The sequence below is a fragment of the Petaurus breviceps genome, unplaced genomic scaffold (genome assembly GCF_028583685.1).
Source record: "Petaurus breviceps papuanus isolate PSGF00001 unplaced genomic scaffold, PetGlider_PUasm1.0 208, whole genome shotgun sequence".
In the NCBI taxonomy this organism is placed as follows: Eukaryota; Metazoa; Chordata; class Mammalia; order Diprotodontia; family Petauridae; genus Petaurus; species Petaurus breviceps.
The window spans coordinates 9,885,041-9,906,223 of record NW_027185852.1 but is presented as its reverse complement, the minus strand read 5'-3'; positions in this window follow the sequence as shown (position 1 = coordinate 9,906,223).

Genomic DNA, 21,183 nt, shown 5'->3' with positions numbered 1-21,183 from the left:
CCCCCCCCACCTTTGCCCTCAACTTAATAACTTCAGAGGCTTGTATTCCATGACTCGTGGCTATGCAGTGCAATGAGAAGAATATTGATGGGCCTTTGTTTCTGGAAAAAGCTGGGGAGGAGTCATTAAAAGAAACTTGTGATTTCCCAAAGGCAATCAGTCCTGCTCTCCACTCCCTATGCAAGCCTTGGCCTGGTCTATTCATTTAAAATGATTGTCCAAGATGTAGGCACTGATGGAACCATCCTTTTTTTTTGAGGGGCGATGTAGGACAATTGGCATTAAGTAACTTGCCCAAGGTCACACGGCTAGTTTTGTGTTAAGTGTCTGAGGCCAGATTTGAACTCAGGTCCTCCTGACTCCAGGCCTGGAGGCTCTATTCACTATAGCACCTAGCTTCCCTGACCCATTCTTTAGACTGTTTATTCAACTTTAAAGTGAAGGCTAGACAATAGGCATCTTCATTCTTTCTTAAAGGGATCATCACCTGCCTCACCACCTTCCTTTTCTCCTTCTAAAGGACTTTGATAGCAAATATTCACGTAAGCTCCTTGACGTTCCAATTCCTCAACCTCCATAAATCTCACAACATGTTCCTTTATTTAATCTGACCATCTGGGATGGTCACATGCTAGGTCTTGTCATTACTCACAACAATTTCCCTTTCCTAATTAAAGGTTCTGATATTCACTTATCCAACTAACCATCGCCCTTCTCATCCCACATCTCCCTCTGCTTCATACTTCTTCAACCCACCCATTACCCTCTCTGAGACCTCCAGTCCCTCTATTCCACAGTAACTTCTTGGGCCTTCAGTGCTCGTCTGACTTCAATCTCAAGCCATTGAGATTTCAGCCCTTCACTGGTCTTGGCTTTCAAATCCCTTGCCTCATGTCCTAATGCCACTCATCTCTTGCCAACCCTCAGGCCTGGATAACTTCTACCATCCACCTATTCTGTTCTACTCAAGAGCTGTGAAACACAATTGGAATAAGTCTCACAGACCTGATGACTAGGTACCTAACCAGATAATGTTGTCTAACTCAAACAGGCACTTGCTTCATCAAGGCAGGCCTTTATCCACCCCAACTGATTCACTGCCTCGCTCCCACAGAAACCATTCCAAACTTCATTCCATCTACCATCCTTCCCTCTCAACTATCCCGTCCCCCAAACTGTGGACCTTGTTTCTGAATTTACTGAGAAAATTGAGGCCATTGTGAGTTCCCTTTATTCATTCTCTTTCTTTCTAAATTCCTTGACAATCTCTTGGTCTCTCATTCTTTCCTTCAGTTTCTGACAAAGACATGGCCTTTCTTATTGCCAAGGCCAGCCCCTATACATGTGCACTAGATCCCATTCTAGCTATGGGGCTCAGAGAAGAGAGTATTGAACTGGCATTAATCAGTATGATCTGAATGTAAATATTGCCTCAGATATTTACTGTGAGATCCTGGGCAAGTCCCTTAACATCTGTCAGCCTCAGTTTCTAGATCGGAGATAATAATAGCACTTACCATACAGGGTTATTGTGAGGATCAAATGTAATAACATATTGGATATAACACTTAAAATGCTATATAATTGTAATTAATATCATTACCACCTTCGCCAGAAAATTTCATAATCAAATCACTTCTCATCTCACCTTTTTCCTTCTATCTTCAGCCTCTCTCCATCTACTGGCTCCTCCCGTACGGTCTTTAAGCATTCCCAAATCTTAAAAACCCAAACCTTTGCTATTTCCTACCATTCCCTCATACAATTATCCCATATCTCTCCATTTTTTCAACCAAACTCCTCAAGAAATCTATCTATAGGGACGGCTAGGTGGTGCAGTGAATAAAGCACTGGCCCTGAAGTCAGGAGGACCTGAGTTCAAATCCACTTAACATAAAAACTAGCCATGTGACTTTGGGAAAGTAGAAAGAAAGAAAGAAAGAAAGAAAGAAAGAAAGAAAGAAAGAAAGAAAGAAAGAAAGAAAGAAAGAAAGAAAGAGAAAGAAAGAAAGAAAGAAAGGAAGGAAGGAAGGAAGGAAGGAAGGAAGGAAGGAAGGAAGGAAGGAAGGAAGGAAGGAAGGAAGGAAGGAAGGAAGAAAGGAAGGAAGGAAGGAAAGAAGGGAGGGAGGAAGGAAGAAAGCTATTCTCTGTGCCTCTACTTTCTCTAATCTCTCTCCTCAGCCCTATGAAATCTGGGTCCTGACCTCATCACTCAAATCAAATCACTGTCTCTGAGGTTGCAAATGCTCTCTCAACTACTAAATTAGACAGTCATTTCTTGGTCCTTACATTTCTTGACCTATGTGTTATTTACATTCAACATTGGTGACCACCTTCTTCAAGGTATATTTTCCTCTCTGGGTCTTCCTGACTCTACTCTCTTCTTATTCTTGTATTACTGCTCTTTCTCTATCTCCTTTGGTGGGTTATGATACATATCTCACCCCTAATTGTAAATACTCTCTAATGTCTTTTCTCCATTTATAACTTTCTCTCAAAACACTCAACTCCCTTGAATTTGACCATCATCTTGACCAATCTGGCATTTCAAACTAGATGTCCTGGAGACATCTTACACTTAACATGGCCCAAATTGAATCCTTTCTCTTTATCCTCAAACTTTTCTTTCTCCCAAACTTTACTGTGACTGTCAAAGGCATAATCATTCCTCTTGTACCCAGGTTCATAACCTCAATATCATCTTCAACTCTTCCCTTCCTCTCCTCTCACATATCCAAAATCTTATAGCATCACCATATCTCTTACATCCAGCTTCCCTCCACTGACACTGCTATCCACTTAGTTCAGGCCTTTGCCAATGATTTCAGTAGCCCCCTAATTGATCTCCCCACCTTTTCTCTCTTAAATTCAGTCCAACCTTTAGACTTCGGCCATCTTCCCTCCTACAGATTTGGCTACGTCACTGCTCTACTTGGCAACTCCAGTGGTTCCCTCTTGCTTCTAGGATAAGATATAGACTTTTCTGGTTAGGTTTTCAAAACCTGCAAATCCTGGCCCCAGCCTCTCTTTCTAGTTTCATTGAACTAATTGCTTTCTCTGTTGTATCTTGTATGCTGTGATCCAGCTAAGCAGGTCTTCTCTCTCAATACATTTATCTTCCACCTTTGTGTGCACTTTGATTGTTCCATATGGTCTTTATCTCTTCCCCAGGAATCTCTTTCTTTATTCAAGATACAGCTAAGCACCATCTTTTGCTAAGAGCCTTTCCTGATCCCCCAGCTTTCTGTGTACTCACTCACAAAGTACCTTACATTTAATCACATGTATTTGGATTTACTAATTTACTTAGTCATTTATATTTGTTCATTATATATTCATAATCACACATTTATTGATGTACATTTATTCACTCATGATACTTTCATATATATATGTCTTTGTATTCATTTTGCATCCACACAATCTCTATTTCTATATGTATTTCTTTCCTCTAGAATAGGAAATCCTTTTGAGTAAGGATTATTTCATTTATTTCATTCTTTACACTTGTAATCATAGCACCTTGCTGTGTCTGGCACAGAGGAGACTGGTCAGTTGGATAACAGACCAAATTCTTCCAAGTGATTGAGGAACTCATTTAAGAGTTTCCACCAGTGAGGTGGCTAGGTGGTACAATGAATAGAGCACTGGCCCTGGAGTCAGAAGGACCTGAGTTCAAATTCGGCCTCAGACACTTAACACTTACTAGCTTGGGCAAGTCACTTAACCCCAAGTGCCATGCCTTCCTCCCTCCAAAAAGCAAAAAAAAAAATAGTTTCCACCAGTTTTTTGGACTTGATTTAATCAGAGCAATATTTTCTGAAAACATAAACAATGGGAAGACCTCATTCTTTATAGGGAATCTCTCTCATTTGAACTCTGGAAACATCTCTGATGCCACTTTTGATAAACATGTATAGTGATCAACCATCTCCTTGAGTTCTGTATTGTTGTTTTGTTTTTGTCATCGTTGAGTCACTTTTCAATCATGTCCAACTTTTTGTGACTCCATTTGGGGTTTTCTTGGCAAACATACAGGAGTACTTTGCTCTTTCCTTCTCCAACTCACCTTATAGATGAGGAAACTGAGGCAAATAGGGTTCAGCGACTTGCCCAGGGTCACATAGTTACTAAGTGTCTGAGTTTAGATTTGAATGTAGGAAGATGAGTCTTCCTGACTCCAGACCCAGTGCTCTATCTACTGTACCACCTAGCTGCCCTTTGTATTAACAATCACAATAAAGCCATCTCTTGTTACATCTTTTAAGAAATGTGTTATGACTTTGACAAAGGTCTGGAAGACACATTATTTGAAGAAGACCTTCACAATGATCATTTTGACCTACCAAATCAGATGATTTTAAAAATCAAGAACCAATAAGCATAAGAACATCTTGCATCCTCTGTACCTCTCAATTTTCACTGGTCATACCCCATACTTGGAATTCTCTTATTTCTTGTACACACCTCCTGACTTATATAAAATCTCTGATAAAATCCCACCTTGTGCAAGAAGCATTTCCTGATGTCCTAATTTCAGTTCCTGCCCTCAGAGATTATCTTCAGTTTCTCCTATTTATATCTTGGCTCTACATGCTTCTTTGCATGTTGCCTTTTCCATTAAATTGTGTGTTCCTTGAGGGCAAGAACTGTCGGTGCCTTTCCTTGTATGCCTAGCACTTGCACAGTGCCTAGCATACAGAAAGCACCTAAGAAATGCTTGCTGATTTCTTGAGTATAAAGACATTATTTACTGTAGTATAATATCCTAAAAGCCTTCCTGTTTTCTCCTCATAGTTTCATCAAGAATTCAATTGATAGCTGTGAATATTTTCTATTTTCTCATAAATATTTTTTATAGATGTGAAAGCATAATGAGTCTGTAGTTAGTGGCATTTCCTCAATTGCTTAAAAATAGTGAGATTTAAGATTCTTTCCACCCACTCCCAACCTTTCAGTATATTCTCCTCTTTCAAATTTCCTGAGACTCTATCCCTCACTGTCGACAAAACTGTGTCACTTTCTTTTCTTTAGGATCATTCCCACTTTCTCATCACTCACATGGTGGACTGTGATCTGATAATCCAAACATGGTGGCTCCGTCTGTCATTGATGGAGAAAAGAAATTTTTTAAAGGATGACTTCACAGGTATTTTCCATTTCTCTTCTATTTATCCTCCTTACAGGTTCATCTTTAAATGCAATTAGAATGATATGTCTGTCTTAATTGGCTTTCTTGCCAAAGTTTTTGTAAACTTGTTTCATCTGACACTGCTTTCCACTATTTTGTGAAGTGATCCTGCTCAGAATATTCATCAGTCATTCTAAGATTTTACATATAGGGACACAATGACATTTTTCTTTTGCTTGGGAAGATAATGCTTCATATCCAGAGGTTTTTACTGATGCCACAATTCCATCATAATGACAAAATGAGACCAGGAAGATGGAGGATAAAGACATAACCTCTTTCAATTTGCTTTTGTTCTTTGCATGTCAAAATGGAAACTATCTTTCAGATCTCTAACACTCAGTCAAAGTTAACACAAAAAGTTAAAGGAAAATGCTTTTTCTTAGTCTGGGTCTTGATACTGTTCAGGTTTTGTTCTGGTGCCACTTAGTTGATTATGGTGGGATAGTCTTTGGCTATCACTAAAGAGATATCAGCTTGTCCTCAGCAGGTAGAGGTTTTTAGTTAATTCTACCCCAGTAGATAGGAACCAAGATGGCCAATGGGTCCCTGAAGAGGTAGAACCCATAAGTTTCTAGCAGACCACACACATGCCCAGTAGAAATTCTTAGAAATTTCCTCCATCACAAGATCTAGAGGATTTTGTCTCATATGTATTTATTAACCTTCATTCCTTGGTCACAGGCAGTCCTAACATGTGTGCCTTCCATATGTGATACTAAGTCCCTCTCCTACTAGTAGTATGGGGACTCACCAGTACACCAGTGTACCCACCAGGCACTAAGGGAACTTTCTCCTGTCACCTAACTTGCTCTTTTCTTTGAACTAATGCACCCATGGTAGGCTACAAAAAAACCAAACACATTAATGGGGATGTGTGTACAATAATTTTCATGGTGATGACCCATAAAAGGTTGGACCCACACTGTGGTGGATCCATGTACAAGAAGAGAAGTTCCAGGGCAGTCATAGAAATGGGTTTACATCCTAAATCAGCATTGCCCTTGGCTGACATCTCTTTCCTCTTATGAGAAGATCAAATATTTGCTATGTGAAATGACTTCTGGGTTCTTTTGCTCTTCTATTTGGTAAGAGAATTTTACTTTGGTTAATTTTCCTTAGGAAACAGTGGTAGTCTATGATGCCTTTCTAAAGACACTATTTTTAAAAAAAAATATTTATTTTTAGTTTTCAACATTCATTTCCACAAGATTTTGAGTTATAAATTTTCTCACCGTCTCTTGCCTAACCCTTACCTCAAGATAGTGAGCCTACTGACTACCCCTTCCCCCCAGTCTGTTCTCTCTTATATCCTACCCACCCACCCCAACTTTCTAGTAGGACAAGATGTATTTCTATACTCCAGGGCTTGTATATCTTATTTCCCAGTGGCATGTAAAAAACAATATTTTTAACATTAGTTTTTAAAACTTTGATTTCCAGATTCTTTCCCTTCTTCCCTCCTCACCCACCCCTACTGGGAAGACAAGTAATTCAATATAGGTTGTACATGTGTAGTTACACAAAAAATTTCCATAGTACTTATATTGTGAAAGACTAACTATATGTCCCTCCATCCTATCCTACCCCCCCACTTATTCTATTTTCTCCTTTGACCCTGTCCCTTTTCAAAAGTGTTTGCTTCTAACCACCCTCTCCCCCAATCTACCCTCCCTTCTATCATCCTTCTTATTCCCATCCCCCCTACTGTCCTGTAGGATAAGATACCCAACTGAGTGTGTATGTTATTCCCTCCTTAAGCCAAATTCAATGAGAGTGAGGTTGACCCATTCCCTTCCTACTCTTCCCCTCCATTGTAACAGTTTTCTCTTGCCTCTTTTATATGAGATAATTTACCCTATTCTGTCTCTCCCTTTCTCCTTCTCCCAACATATTCCTCTCACCTCTTAATTTTATTTTCAGATATCAACCCTTCATATTCAACTCATCCTGTGCTCTCTGTCTTTGTATATATGTACACACATACACACACACATATATATATATATATATTTATACACACATATACCTACCTATACATACATATATATGTATGCACACACATACAGATATATATATATATATATATATATATTCCCTTCAACTATCCTCATACTAAGAAAAGTCTCATGAGTTACAATTATTGTTTTTCCATGTAGGAGTATAATAATTAAAATTAATAAGTTCCTTATGATTTCTTTTTCTTGTTTACCTTCTCATGCTTCTCTTGCTTCTTGTATTTGAAAGTCAAATTTTTTATTCAACTCTGTTATTTTTCATCAAGAATGCTTGAAAGTTCTCTATTTAATTGAATGTCCATATTTTCCCCTGAAGCATTATACTCAGTTTTGCTGGGAAGGTGTTTCTTGGTTGTAATCCTAGCTCCTTTGACCTCCAGAATATTGCATTTCAAACCCTTCAATCCCTTAATGTAGAAGTTGCTAGATCTCGTGTTATCCTGATTGTGTTTCCACAAAACTCAAATAGTTTCTTCCTGACTGCTTGTAATATTTTCCCCTTGACCTGGGAACTCTGGAATTTTGTTATAATATTCATAGGATATTTCTTTTAGGGTTCTTTTTTCATGATTGGTGAAGTTTTTCAATTTCTATTTTGTCCTCTGGTTCTAGAATATCAGGACAATTTTCCTTGAGAATTTCTTGAAGGTTTATTTCAGGCTCTTTTTTTGATCATGGCTTTCAGGTAGTCCAATAATTTTTAAATTATCTCTCCTGGATCTATTTTCCAGATCAGTCGTTTTTCCAATGAGATATTTCACATTGCCTCCTATTTTTTAATTTGTTTGGATCTGTTTTACAGTATCTTGATTTCTCATAAAGTCATTAGCTTCCATTTGCTCCAATCTAATTCTGAAGAAATTATTCTCTTCAGTGAATTTTTGAAATTCCTTTTCCATTTAGTCAATTTGACTTTTTAAGGCATTCTTCTGCTCATTTGCTTTTTGGGCCTCTTTTGCCATTTGAGTTAGTCTATTTTTAAGGTGTTATTTTCTTCAGTATTTTGGGGGGTCTCATTTAGCAGGCTGTTGACTCTCTTTTCATGATTTTCTTGCATTATTCTCATTTTTTTCTGAAATTTTTCCTCTACTTTTCTTACTTGATTTTCAAAATCCTTCTTGAGCTCCTTCATGGCCTGCAACCAATTCATATTTTTCTTGAAAGTTTTTAATGCAGGAGTTTTGACTTTGTTTTCTTCTTCTGGCTCCATGTTTTGATCCTCTTTGTCCCAAAAAAATATTTCATGTTCTGATTGTGCTTCCTCTTCTTGCTCATCTTGCCAGCCAATTATTTTACTTTTGAGCTCTTTGCCATGGTAGAACTCTGTTTCAGAGTAGAGTGAGCTGTGTCCCAAATTTCTGGGTTTTTCGCACCTGTTGTCAGAGCTTTTGTCAGAGATCTGAGGAGGGCACTGTCTTTACATCCAAAACACCTTTGGTACACTGGCATTCCTCAACCCAAGACCACCACCCAAGACTGCAACTCAGATCCAGGCAGGTCAAAGCAAGAGAAATTATCCTCTGAATGGTCGCTTGGTCCCCCTACAATCTGCAGGTCAGGGGCTCTGGAGGCAGCCATGCAGCAGCAGCAGCTGAAGCTACTGTGCCACTGCCACCTCTGTCACCCTGGCAGGAAGGGGACAGACTGGAATCTTCTCTCACCCAGTTCCAACAGAGTTCCCTACAGACCTTTTACTTTATCTTTGGTGTTTATGGGTTGAGAAGTCTGGAAACTGCCACAGCTGCCAGGGATTCACTCTCCTGAAGTCTGCTCCGGCCAATCTGTGCCACTGGTCAGGGCTACCCCACATCTGGGACCAGGCAGGCTCATGTACAAGTTCACTGAACTCCCAGCCCAGTGTGATAGATCCTTCCTGTTGGCCTGCCAGGCTGCCTTCAGCAGAAGATTTGATTCTCTCTATAACTTGTGGGTTCTGTAGCTCTAACATTTGTTTAGAGTCATTTTTTTTACAGGTATTGGAGGTGGTTGGAGCACAAGCTCAGACAAGTTCCTGCTTTTACTCTGCTATATTGGCTCTGCCCCTAAAGTCACTAAATTAAATGAGCCAGGTTAAAGCTGCCTCAGCTGGGCATCGTATTTTCAAATTTATTTTTTTCTAATCTGGCCTTGATTTTCATCTTTGTTCTTGAAAGAAATGAGATGGATACAAACTGACATCTATTTCAGAAATAACTGACATTGCTAGCCAGCTTCTTCCCTTCTCAAACAGAATCATTTTCATTTTTTATATTATTTTGTGTTTTCCATACTGAACACCTCTCGCATCTCATCTTGAAGAAAGTGTTCATGAAATAGAAGTATGAAACTTTATAATTTAGAAGCATTTAGACTTCCTTTTATCCTAAAGATGTTTTCTAACATACACATGCACATATATGTTCATACATGAAACTTTATAATTTGGAAGCATTTAGACTTTCTTTTATCCTAAAAATGTTTTCTCACATACACATGCACATATATGTACATATATGTCCACACACATAGACACATACCTATTTACCATTGTGCAGTTTTGCATCAAGACCACCAAATATTATAATAATGTTGGTTTAACTTGGAACATCTTTGCTTTTTGGTCATTTTTTATTCGTGGCCAACTCTTTGTGACCCCTTTTGGGGCTTTCTTGGCAGAGATATTGAAGTGATTTGCCATTTCCTCCTATAGCTCATTTTACAGATGAGGAAACTGAGGCAAACAGGGTTAAGCTAACTCAGGCCAGGTTTGAGTTCAGGAAAATGACTCTTCCTTATTCTAGGCCTGGCACTTTATCTACCGTGCTGTCTAGTTGCCCTGGAGCATCTTATTTAGTTCCTTGTAAAATTTCTCTATTTCCTCATCTTTTTGTGCAGACATGAGCACATAAGATGCTGCCAAGTCTGTCTTTTAGATAATTCTTATCATGGACAGCACTATTTGATTTTCCCAAGTCTCCATGAAATGATGTTTCTTGCTGTCTTTGAACACATGATAAAAAGCAGTTTAACAAATGCCTTTATTTGCCTTTCCAAGGAGAAGTTGTGACTCATCTTTTCATTTGGCTGAAGCTTCCTTTTGTTTTGTGATTTCCCATATAGAAAGAAAGTCACGATGACTATGATTCACTTTTTCCAAGAGTGTCTCCACTTAAGATGGCAAAATCCTGAATCTAGAGCTCGGGGGAGGGGCTGCTTTTGACATTATCTAGTTCAACCTCTTTAATTTTACAGATGAAGAAACTGAGAGTCAGAGAAGCTAAGAGACTTTCCCAAGTCACAGAATGTGAAAGTGGCAGAGTTATTTTTTAATCTCAGTTTATCAGTCTTTTCATGGACAGACAACAACTCCCTTTGTTGGTAATTAGACAAAAATCTCATATCTATCTGACTAACATCAATAGTAAATATAGTGGCAATATTAATAGCTAACATTTGTTTATTGCTTTAAGGTTTGCAAAGTATTTTACATCTTTTTATCCCATTTAATACTCACAACGACCCATAAGGTAGGTTTTTAAGCTGTTGTTATCCCCATCTTACAGAGGAGGAAACTGAGGCTGTGAACTTAAGTGACTGAGTGTCACTCAGCTGGTCTGTGTCTGAAGCAAGATCTGGACTCACAGACTCTGAGCCCAGCCATCAACTTCTTTCCTTACCTGTCTGTCTAGGATGCATTCAGTGCCTATAACATGCTAGGCACTGGCTCCTGCCTTACTGTTTATAGGTGCTATAAAAAAGTGTGAATCCTTTTCCATCTCTCTGCCATGGTCACTGCAGAAGCCTAGGAGGCGCCTAGGACTAAAGGACATTTTTTTTTCCCTTTGTTCCATGGGTCACTATGGCCAGAGATTCGTGACTAGGTCCAGCCAACTGGAGATAAGATCTGCTATATGTAGGCCAGTCCTCAACTATAAACAATGGTCTATTTCTGATTCTGTGTCCTTCCAGCATGGTAAAACCTGCCAGAGCAGCTGCTCTGCTAGCATAGTCTTTAAGCTTCCAGGGTCACCCCCCATCCCAAGGACACATTGGGCTAGAACTCCATGACTGACATGCTCATGTAATCTATGAGCTTATCAGAGAAGATAAATGATATGAAATCAAGAAGACCCAGGGTCCAATCCCACCCCACGTGGGATCAGGCTACATGACCCTGGGCAATTCACTTCTGAATCACAACATCTTATCTGTAAGATGAGAGGATTGAACTCAATGACCTTTAAGTTCTAAATGTGTGATCCTTTAATACTTAAATCATTAATTTAAGCATTTAATCATTAAGATAATAATTACTAATAATGATCCTGGAGGGAAAGTTTTCCTCCAATGCCTCTGGGTGGCACCACACTGGCAGACAGGGTGATCTGAGTCTGAGCACTCCCTCCTAACCCTTATAAACTGTGTGACTTTGGAGAAGTCACTTATCCTCTCTCAGCCTCTGTTTCTTCATCTGTGTTCTAGGGATGACAATAGCAACCACCCCACAGGGTTGTTGTGAGGATTAAAAGAGATCATTTACCTAAAGCACTTTGTGAACTTAAAGTGCCATCTAAATGCTAGGTATTGTTATTGTGTTGAGTGGCATCATCACCACCATCATGGCACATGACTGACTCTGGGTTTAAAGTCTCTTCCAGTGAAGCTGGTAGGTCCTGCGAAGCCCTGAAGATTTCAGGTATGAATGTGGATGGTTGCAGCTGTTGACCTAGCACCAGCCTCACTCACTTCATAGACGCTCATCCCCATATTGCCTGTAGGGAGAATAGTTTCTTGGTCAAGGCAACACTGGTAGAAAATCATTGACTGTCAATTGCATCAATAGAGAGAATGGCTGCCATGATGAAATCACCCATCCTGGGAGGGTCCGATAATGAATAATAATTAAAACAAAACTAACAATGGTAAGAGCTTACATTTATCTGGTGCTTTATGCCAAGGATTTAAAACCGTAGCCCTCACCCAAATCATGTTATGAAGTCCCTTGTCCCTTTGTTCAAGAAAACATGTCATCCCTTTGTGCTACCTCCCCCAGCCCCCAAATCCTCCCTTCTTCTGAGTTTCCCTATTTCTTTCAAGGTCACTCAGGTTCACAACTTCAGCAATATCCTTGACTCTCCACTCTCCCTCATCCTGCACATCAAAACAGTTGCCAAATCCTATTGTTTCTATTTCCACAGCATCTTTTGCACCTGATCCCTTCTCTCCACTGACACAGCTGCCCCCTTCATTCAGGCTCTCAGCACCTCTCACCTGGATATTGCAATAATCTTCTAACTGATCTCCTTACTTCCAGTCTTTCCCCTCTCCCACCCATCCTCCACTCAGGGGCCAAAATGATTTGCTTTAATTGCAGAACTGACCTTTTCAGTCTTCTTCAATAAACTCTAGCATTGACTATTGCCTCTAGGATAACATATAAACTCTGTTTGGCTTTTAAAGCTTTTCACATCTTGACCTCAATTTTCATTTCAGTCAAATTTATCCATTCCTCCCTGCTCACTCTATGGTATAGCCAAACTGGGTTCACCTCTCTTCCTCTCACCGCACTCACCTCTGGTCTCTATGCCTTTGTGTTGACTGTACCCCATGCCTAGAATGCTCTCCCTATTCACATCCATGTTAGAGTTCCTCTTTTCCTTTAAGAGGAAACTCAATACTTGTGGCATAAAGGCTTTCCTGAGGCCCCCAAACACCAAAGTTTCTGAAAAAAAATATAGAGAAGAAACACTCCAAGGGCAATGGAGATCACCATGGTTGCTCTGAGCAGACTACATAAAGCAAAATATAAATGAGGCTTTGTGAAGGAACAGTGAAATAAAGGATGTAATAAAAAAAAGTATGAACAAAAAAGAGCTGGATGCATGGTGAGAGCACGAGGCAATCAATGAACAGACAGCCTATATGCTCCATGGGCACTTCTCTGGTATGAGAAAATGGCAGGGATGAATTAGTGGGTAGTGATAAAGATGTAAAAGAAGTAAGGATAGAAGGAAGGATGAAGAGAAAGAAAGAAAGAGAGAAAGAAAGAAAGAAAAAGCGAAAGAGAGAAAGAAAGAAAAACAGAAAGAGAGAAACAGAGAGAAACAGAGAGAAAGAAAGAAAGAAAAAGAGAGAGAGAAAGAAAGAGAAAGAGAGAGAAAGAAAGAGAAAGAGAGAGAAAGAAAGAAAAGGAAGGAAGGATGAAGAGAAAGAAAGAGAAAGAAAGAAAGAAAGAAAATGTAGGGAGTAAGGGAGGAAAAAAAGAAACAAAAGCTTAATAATGTAAAAATTCACAGAAGGAACCAAGAAAAGTTGAAAAATGATAAATTTCTCAAGATCTTGTTGTTTCATAGGTGAATACTTCAAACACTGTAACAGAAGCTTACGGGTTTATACATAGTCCTCTTTTTTTTTGTTCTTTGTGTATTGAAATGTTTGAATTTTTATCGTCATTAATTTCCTAATAAAAGAAAGCATTTTTTCCACAGCAAGAAAGTGAGGAATCTGCTGCACATTGGGGGGTCTTTCTCCAGTGAACTTAGGGAATCAACAGGCCATAGATGTACAGGATGGGGCCACGTGTACAGGCTGTGATTGGAATCATTGGAGGAAGTCCTATCAGTGGGGCCACAGCTTCCTTTGAGTACACATTTAAAATTAATCTAAATATTGAATTTGTGAGTGAAAGTCACAGAATTCGAGAGGTAGAAGGGACCTCAGCAACAGCATGTTGTTGTTCATTTGTTTCAGTCGTGATTACCTCTTTGTGATCCCATGGACCTCCGTCCACGGTTTTCTTGGCAGAGATACTGGAATGATTTGCCTTCCCCAGGGGCACACAGAGGTTAAGCGACTTGCTCAAGGTCATTCAGGTAGGACGTTTCTGAGGCAGGATTTGAACTCAGGTTTTCCTGACTTTAAGCCCAGCACTCCATCCACTGCACCACCACCTAGCTGCCCCAGCAAACGTCTAGTTCAACCTATAACAAGAAAGGAATTCCTGCTCTACCAAAGGGTCGTCCTGTCTCTACCAGGAGACATCCAGTGAGTGGAAAGCTGCTGCTCCTGCATGGGCTCCTCCCACTCTAGGAGACCTTTCCTCCTTAGGGAGTTTGTCATGACCTGGAGCTTCATGTGGCCTCTTTGTGATTTTATCCATTGCTCCTGGATATATCCTTTAGGGGCAAAGAGAAAAAGAGAATCTCTCCTTCTCGAACCCTGACCCTCAGTTGAAAACTGAGAACATTAAGCACCTTCCTTCCAAAGTTGTTATAATGATTGTAAAAACACTTGGCACAGGGCCCAGCACACAGTAGGCACTTAATACATGCTTATTCCCTTCCCTCTCCTTTTCCACATGCCAGCCCTTCACATTTTGGAACATGGATATCATGCCATTTATATTCTCCTTCCCCTCTCTTCCCCCACCCTTAAGTCTTTTCTTCTCCTGATTCTCCACCAGATCCTCCCATGGCTTGGCCTCAGCTCCCTTTCCCCATCCTCGTCACTCTTCTCAGGACACATGTGTCAGTGGTTTTGCTGAACAGAACTAAACACAATGTCCAGATGGTGTGCTTGGGTCAGAGTACAGAGGGTCTCCTCTACAAGCTCTGCAGCTCAGGATTGAATCAATCCAGACTACTGTGATTCCCTGATGGTCAGGCTCCTTGACTTGGGTCTCTTCCTGCTCCAATCTATCCTCTACTCAGCTGGCAAACTGGCCCGACCTTCCTAGAGTGCAGCTTTGGTGAGCATCTCCCTGTCCTGACCCCATTCACTGAACTGCTGGCTTCCCATTACCTCCAGGATCAACCAGCAAATCCTCCGTCTGGCTCTGAAAGTCCTTAATGACCTGGACCCTTACTACCTTTTCAGGCTTCTTATGCCTCTCTTGCCTCCAAATCCTCCACTTGTGAGTCAGGCTTTTCCTTTGTTTTTTCTTTTTTGCTTTTTGGAGGGTGGAAGGCAAGGCAATTGGGGTTAAGTGACTTGCACAAGGTCACAGGGCTAGTAAGTGTTAAGTGTCTGAGGCTGGATTTGAACTCAGGTCCTCCTGACTCCAGGGCTGGTGCTCTACTCTCTGCATCATCTAGCCATCCCATGAGTCTGGTTTTCCTACTGCTTCTCCCACACAACACTGCATCTCCTGACAAGGCATTCCCACTAACTGGCCCAAGTGCCTGGGATGCTCTCTCTCCTCATAGGCACCTTCTGCCTTCCTTGGCTTCCTTCAAGCCTCAGCTGAAGTCCCACCTTCTGCCAGACTTTCCTGGTCACCCTCAGTCTTCGTGCTTCCCTGACACCATCTCCAATTTCTCCTCTATCGAGGTTCTGTGTGCCTAGCCTTTGCACATTGTCTCCCTTTTGCCTAGGAGTTCCTTGAGAACAGAGACCAGTTTTCCTCTCTATGCCTCCAGCTCTTAGCACCCCATGTGACCCATAATACATTCATGACAAATGTCTGACGACTCCCTCCCAACTCCCCTTTCAGCTCCCTTTTTCTGGGCCCTCCTTAAGGACAGGCACTCTTTGCTTGCATTGTATTGTATCTATGGCATCTGATTCAATTTCTGGTCCATAGTAAGAACTTGATGAATATTTGTTGACTTGTCTCCCAGGTTCAACACATTATCCATGCTGCCCCCTAGACCTTTGTACGGTCAAATATCTAATAAATGCCATTGCTACCACCTGGTGCAGATCCTTCTCACCTCCTGCCTGCACCTGTAGCATGCCACATTCCTGCCTTGTCTTTCCCCACTCCAGCCCATCCTCCCACCCTGGGGAAGAAGGATGAGAGCTGGGGCTTTCCTCACTCTAAGACTAGTGCTCTATTTAATATGCTGCCTTGATGCCAATAGGAATTATTATGTAAACTAATTGTTTAAAAGAGGGAGAGGATGGGCGGACCTTCCACAGAGAACACAGAAACAGATTTCATAGAAATAAAAATGAAAGGAATAGGGGGTGAGACCCAGGAGTGTGAATCCTGATAAGGAACAACTGTGGAAAGGTCCAAGGGTATCGCCAGGGAGCTGTCCAGACCTCAGGGAGTGTGGCAGGCTCCAGACAGTTCAGGAGAGATATGGAGCATGCCCTTGTTTCTTGGAGAAACATGTGAGAGCCTCAGGCAGGCAGGTGGCAAATGAGAAAAGAGAGACTGTGTGGAAAGGAGACGAAGGGTTGCTGGTCTAGACCTCTGTAATTACTCGGAGGAAGGTATGGTTGCAGGGATTGCTGCTGGGAATTAGAATCCCCAGCATCTGGGATTAGGGGAGGAGGAATGGAAGGGAAACTGGATGGGGGTGGGGTGGGGATCTGCTTGAGTCCTTGTGCCTCTGGTCATTAAGAATGGGACTTACAGGGGCGGCCAGGTGGCTCAGCGAGTAAGAGCACCGGCTCCAGTGTCGGGATGACCTGGATCAAATCCGGGCTCAGATACTCAGCACCACACCCAGAAATAATAACTGGCCATGTAACCTTGAGCAAGTTACTTAACCCCAATTGCTTTAATAAAAAAAAAAGAATGGGACTTACAGTGGAGAGGATCCCACAGGAGAAGGCTTTGCTTGGACTGTGCTTTGATCTGTGGCTGAATGAGAAAGCTCCTGTGGAGGACTGGGGTCCCCAAAATGGGCTGAGGAGGGGCCAAGACACAAAGCCCTTTAGTATTCCTGGTATCTTTTCTAGGCAAATCACAGGATGGATCTTTCTTCTTGGGGCTGTTTGTCTTTCATTTTCGAAGAAGACCAATCAATCTTTGCTGATGGGTCTTTATAAGAATTTTTCAGATTCTCACATCACCTAACATAGAGAAAGACTGCCACGGTGCCCTGTGGGAATCTAGATGGTACAATGGATAGAGTAGGGGTCCTGGAGTAAGGTTATTATCTTGGACTCATCTTCTTGAGTTCAAATCTTGGACACTTACTAGCTGTGTGACCCTGAGCAAGTCATTTCACCTTTCTTGCCTCAGTTTCCTCATCTGTAAAATGAGTTGGAGAAAGAAATGGTAAATCATTCCAGCATTTTTGCCAAGAAAACCCCAATGGGGTCATGAAGAGGCAGACATAACTGAAATGACTGCACAACAACGACAAAAGCCAAGGGGCCCTCCCTGCAAGATCTGGATATGTGCGGCGGCTGCTGCTGCTGGTATTTCTATGTGGAAGAAGCAGCCAAAGAAGATAGAGAGCTCTCCTCCAAATCAGGAAGACTTACATCTGTGTCCTGCCTCTGCCACAGACTGCCTGGGTGACCAAGCAGAGGGTGCCAGTGCACTCGGGGAGAGGGAATATCCTCCATGAGAGCTCAGTGAAATCGCAGGTCCAGGCCAGTCCTTCTCCCCATCTCTTTCACTTCCTCCTCCTCCTCTCTTCTCCTCCTATGTCTTTTCCCCTTCCTTGTTTCTCCTTCCTTTTCTTCTTCCTTCCTTTCCCTCCTCCTTCTCCTCCAGAAGAAAGAACACTAAATTCAGTTCAGATCTTGTTTCAAATCCTGTTTACCTTTGTGACCTTATACAAGGTGCTTTGACAAATCTCTGAGCACCACTTTCCTGTTTGTTAAATGAGGAGGTTAGACTACATGAACTAATGAATTGTAAGGTTCCTAAATATTCTCTCTCTGCCTCTCTGTCTCTCACTCTGTCTCTCTGTCTGTCTGTCTCTCTCTGTCTCTGTCTCTGTCTCTTTCTCTCTGTGTCTCTCTTTGTTTCTCCCTCCCTCCCTTCCTCTGTCTGTCTGTCTGTCTCTGTCTCTGCCTCTCTCTGTCTCTCTCTTTGTGTCTCTGTCTGTCTCTATCTCTGTCTCTCTCTGTCTCTTTCTCTCTCTGTCTCTCTGTCTCTGTCTCTGTCTCTCTCTGTCTCTATGTCTCTCCCTCCCTCCCTCCCTCCCTCCCTTCCTCCCTCTGTCTGACTATCTGTCTATCTGATACTCAGGTGTGGATAAAAAAATGATAAGGATGATGATGAGAATGTGGCTGTCTCCTCCAGCAGCTCTCTGCTCATGTCTCTGAGCATCACAGACCTTGGCTTCTCCATGGTCCAGAAAGTCCCTCCCATTATCTACCCTAGAGCACATCAGGCCCCCAACCTGCAGTTCCAAACAAAATAGGTACATTATCCCCGGAGAGGTTCAGGCAGAATCAAAGATGCTATCAAACACATGCAAGTTTGACAGTATTCTTTGAGTAGAAAATGATACAATCATTCTGTCATGTCTGGGCCAAGCACACAGGGGCAGACAGAGCCTTAGGCGAGAGCTCACTCTGGAGTCCCAGGCCTGTCTTTCTCCTGGATATTTTGGTTAAAGAGGCCGTGGTGAATTCCCTGGACACTGAAGGCACAGGTATAATAGCAAGTCGTGGATCACACTTGCCCCTGGTGGGACCCATCCTCTTAAATCCCTAGGAAGCTTTCCTTTTGCAGGGCTTTTTTATTGAAGGCACAAGAGTAACAGCAGAGAAGTTCTGTAGACACTTAGATTAACAATAATCCTGAAGGAAGACTCATTTCATAGGACATTTTAAGTTTTGAAAACCATCTTGGTGGAGAGCAGAGGCTTCCAAGGGCTACAGAAAGCAGATTAAGATGCAATTGGGAGCGGTTTCATAAAATAAATAAAAGCACAAGACAACATAGATACTGGTAATTTCTCGTTTTCCAAGTCGATGTGCAGGGTAGGGATCTTATATGGCTTTGAAACCACTGGTGTGGGGGTGGAGAGATGGGCTCCCTCCAGTACCTACTGACTGTGATCATGGGCAAACCATGTAACCCTCAGCAGGGAAGGCAAGCTCTCTTAGACGAGGTTACAGAGGCGGTGACAACCTGCACTAGAAGAGCAAATTTCCTCACTTGGGGGTTCATTATATCAATGAAACCCCAAATCTAGGCCCTGGGCTTCAAATTTTGCAAAGCACTTCATATAAGCTGTCTCATTTGAGCATTAAAAATCCTCGTAAGGTGGGTATTACAGGTATTCTTATGCCCATTTTACATATGAGGAAATTGAGTCCCAGCAAGTTTGCCTGTTTCATCCATGGTCACACAGTAGGCAAATGTCATCAGTGGGAAGTTCTCCTTGCTCCATACCACGATTTTTTAGGTTTTTATGTTTGCATCCTCAATACTTGGCAAAGGGCCTGGCATGTAGCAGGTGTGTAATTAATAAAATCCTCATTGAATTAAGCTGAAATGGAATACCATGTAATTTAGATGACCCAAAGAAGACCAATCTATTAGAAATATGCTGTTTTATATGCTATCATCCCCCTCTATTGATTGAGAGGAAATTGTTGGAAGAATCAGTAGATGGCCAAGTATAGACTCTCCAGAACTGGGTGAGTGGAATGAAGCCAAGAGCCCTTCTGGCCCTTGAGGCCAGTTCCAGAGGGCTCTGTGGTCCAAATATATCTCTCTTTACTGCAGTTCAGGGAATTAGGTTTGTTGGATCAAAACTACATTGTCTTCACCTGGAAATGATCTCCCCTTGTGCCAAAATGGCATTTCATTGCCTCCATATAAGCAAATTTGGAAACACTTTGAAATGAAGAGAGCAAAACTGGAGCCATAATCTTTCTAGGGATGAGAACTGAAAGAAATTGAAGCAGGCTTGGAGCAAGGAATTCCAAGTGGTTTTCTCCCCAGTATGTTTGATTCACTCACCCCAGACTATTATCCCAGACATTCAGTAAATAGCCCCTGGCAATTGAAATAACCCACCCAACCCACCCCCACCCTTCAGCAATCATGCTGCACTGAGACAAAATGGCAGAATCTCCTTCACTGTCTTCAGCATGCCCGGTACACTGCAGTGCAGAATCCCATTCCAGTGGGGGTTACTTTCATTTCAGAGGTTTGGTAATTCTGGAGTGGGGACTTGGGGTGCATTTGAGACCATAGGACAAGACATTTGGAATAATCTTAGAGACCATGTAGTTCCCTGACTTCATTTAACAGATAGTGAAACTGAGCCCCAGAGAGAAGTGATAGGTCATGCTGACACAGGTAATAAGTTACTAAAGACCCAATATTTGAACTCAGATTATCTGCTTTGGGCAGAATGACACAACAGAAATTTTACAATCCAAGAAGCAGACAGAATAATTACTTTTTGTGTGGTGACAGCAGAAAGTGAACAAAGCTCCAACCCAGAGCGTCATGCTGCTACTGTTCCCCTCAGACTCCTGGATGCTGTGCTCCTGGGCTCCAGGCTCTGCCTTTGTCCCAGCTTGCCACTGAGCTTCCATCAGCCCCTGGGTTTATGATTGGTAAAACTTCATCTTTTCTAGCACCACTTTGAACTTTCCCCCAATGCTTTCCTTAGTCACCATCACAGCTTGCTCCCAAGGATGCAGCCCCCTTCTTGATCCTCAGACTTCCACCTTCAGCTCTGGAAGGAATAATCAGCTGGCAGCACCATTCTTGAGAAGGACACGTTAACTCATCCATGATCCCATAGGAATGGATGACAAAACATGCTAGTCATCTCTGTACAGAAAGACCATGGATTTAGGTCGCAGAATGAGACATATTTGAACACAGCCAATGAGGGAATTTGTATTCTTGACTATGCACATTTGTTACAAGGAATTTGTGTTTTTCCTCTTCTATAATGAGGTGGGAGGGAGAGAAAATAGATTTCTGATAATAAAAAAATAAAACACTTAAAAATAAAGAGGTGGGGATGTTAGGGGTGTGGAATATTGCATATACTTTCAGATGAGGTCTTGGTATTGTTAGTTTGTATGATTGTTTTACTCTGTTACCAAAAACCTCTCATGGGGTAAGGCAGCCTGGAAATACTTGTAACAACCAAGCACATCAATAAAACAAAAGAAAACAGAAGAAAATAAAGAGTTGTTCAATGACTCCACTCTCATATCTGTAATTTTATCATGAAAATAGCCCTCTCTAGCCACCACAGCTCCTTAGGCATTATCTTATTAAAATTATTTTAAAATTATTAAAATTCTACTTCTTGAGGGTAGAAACTC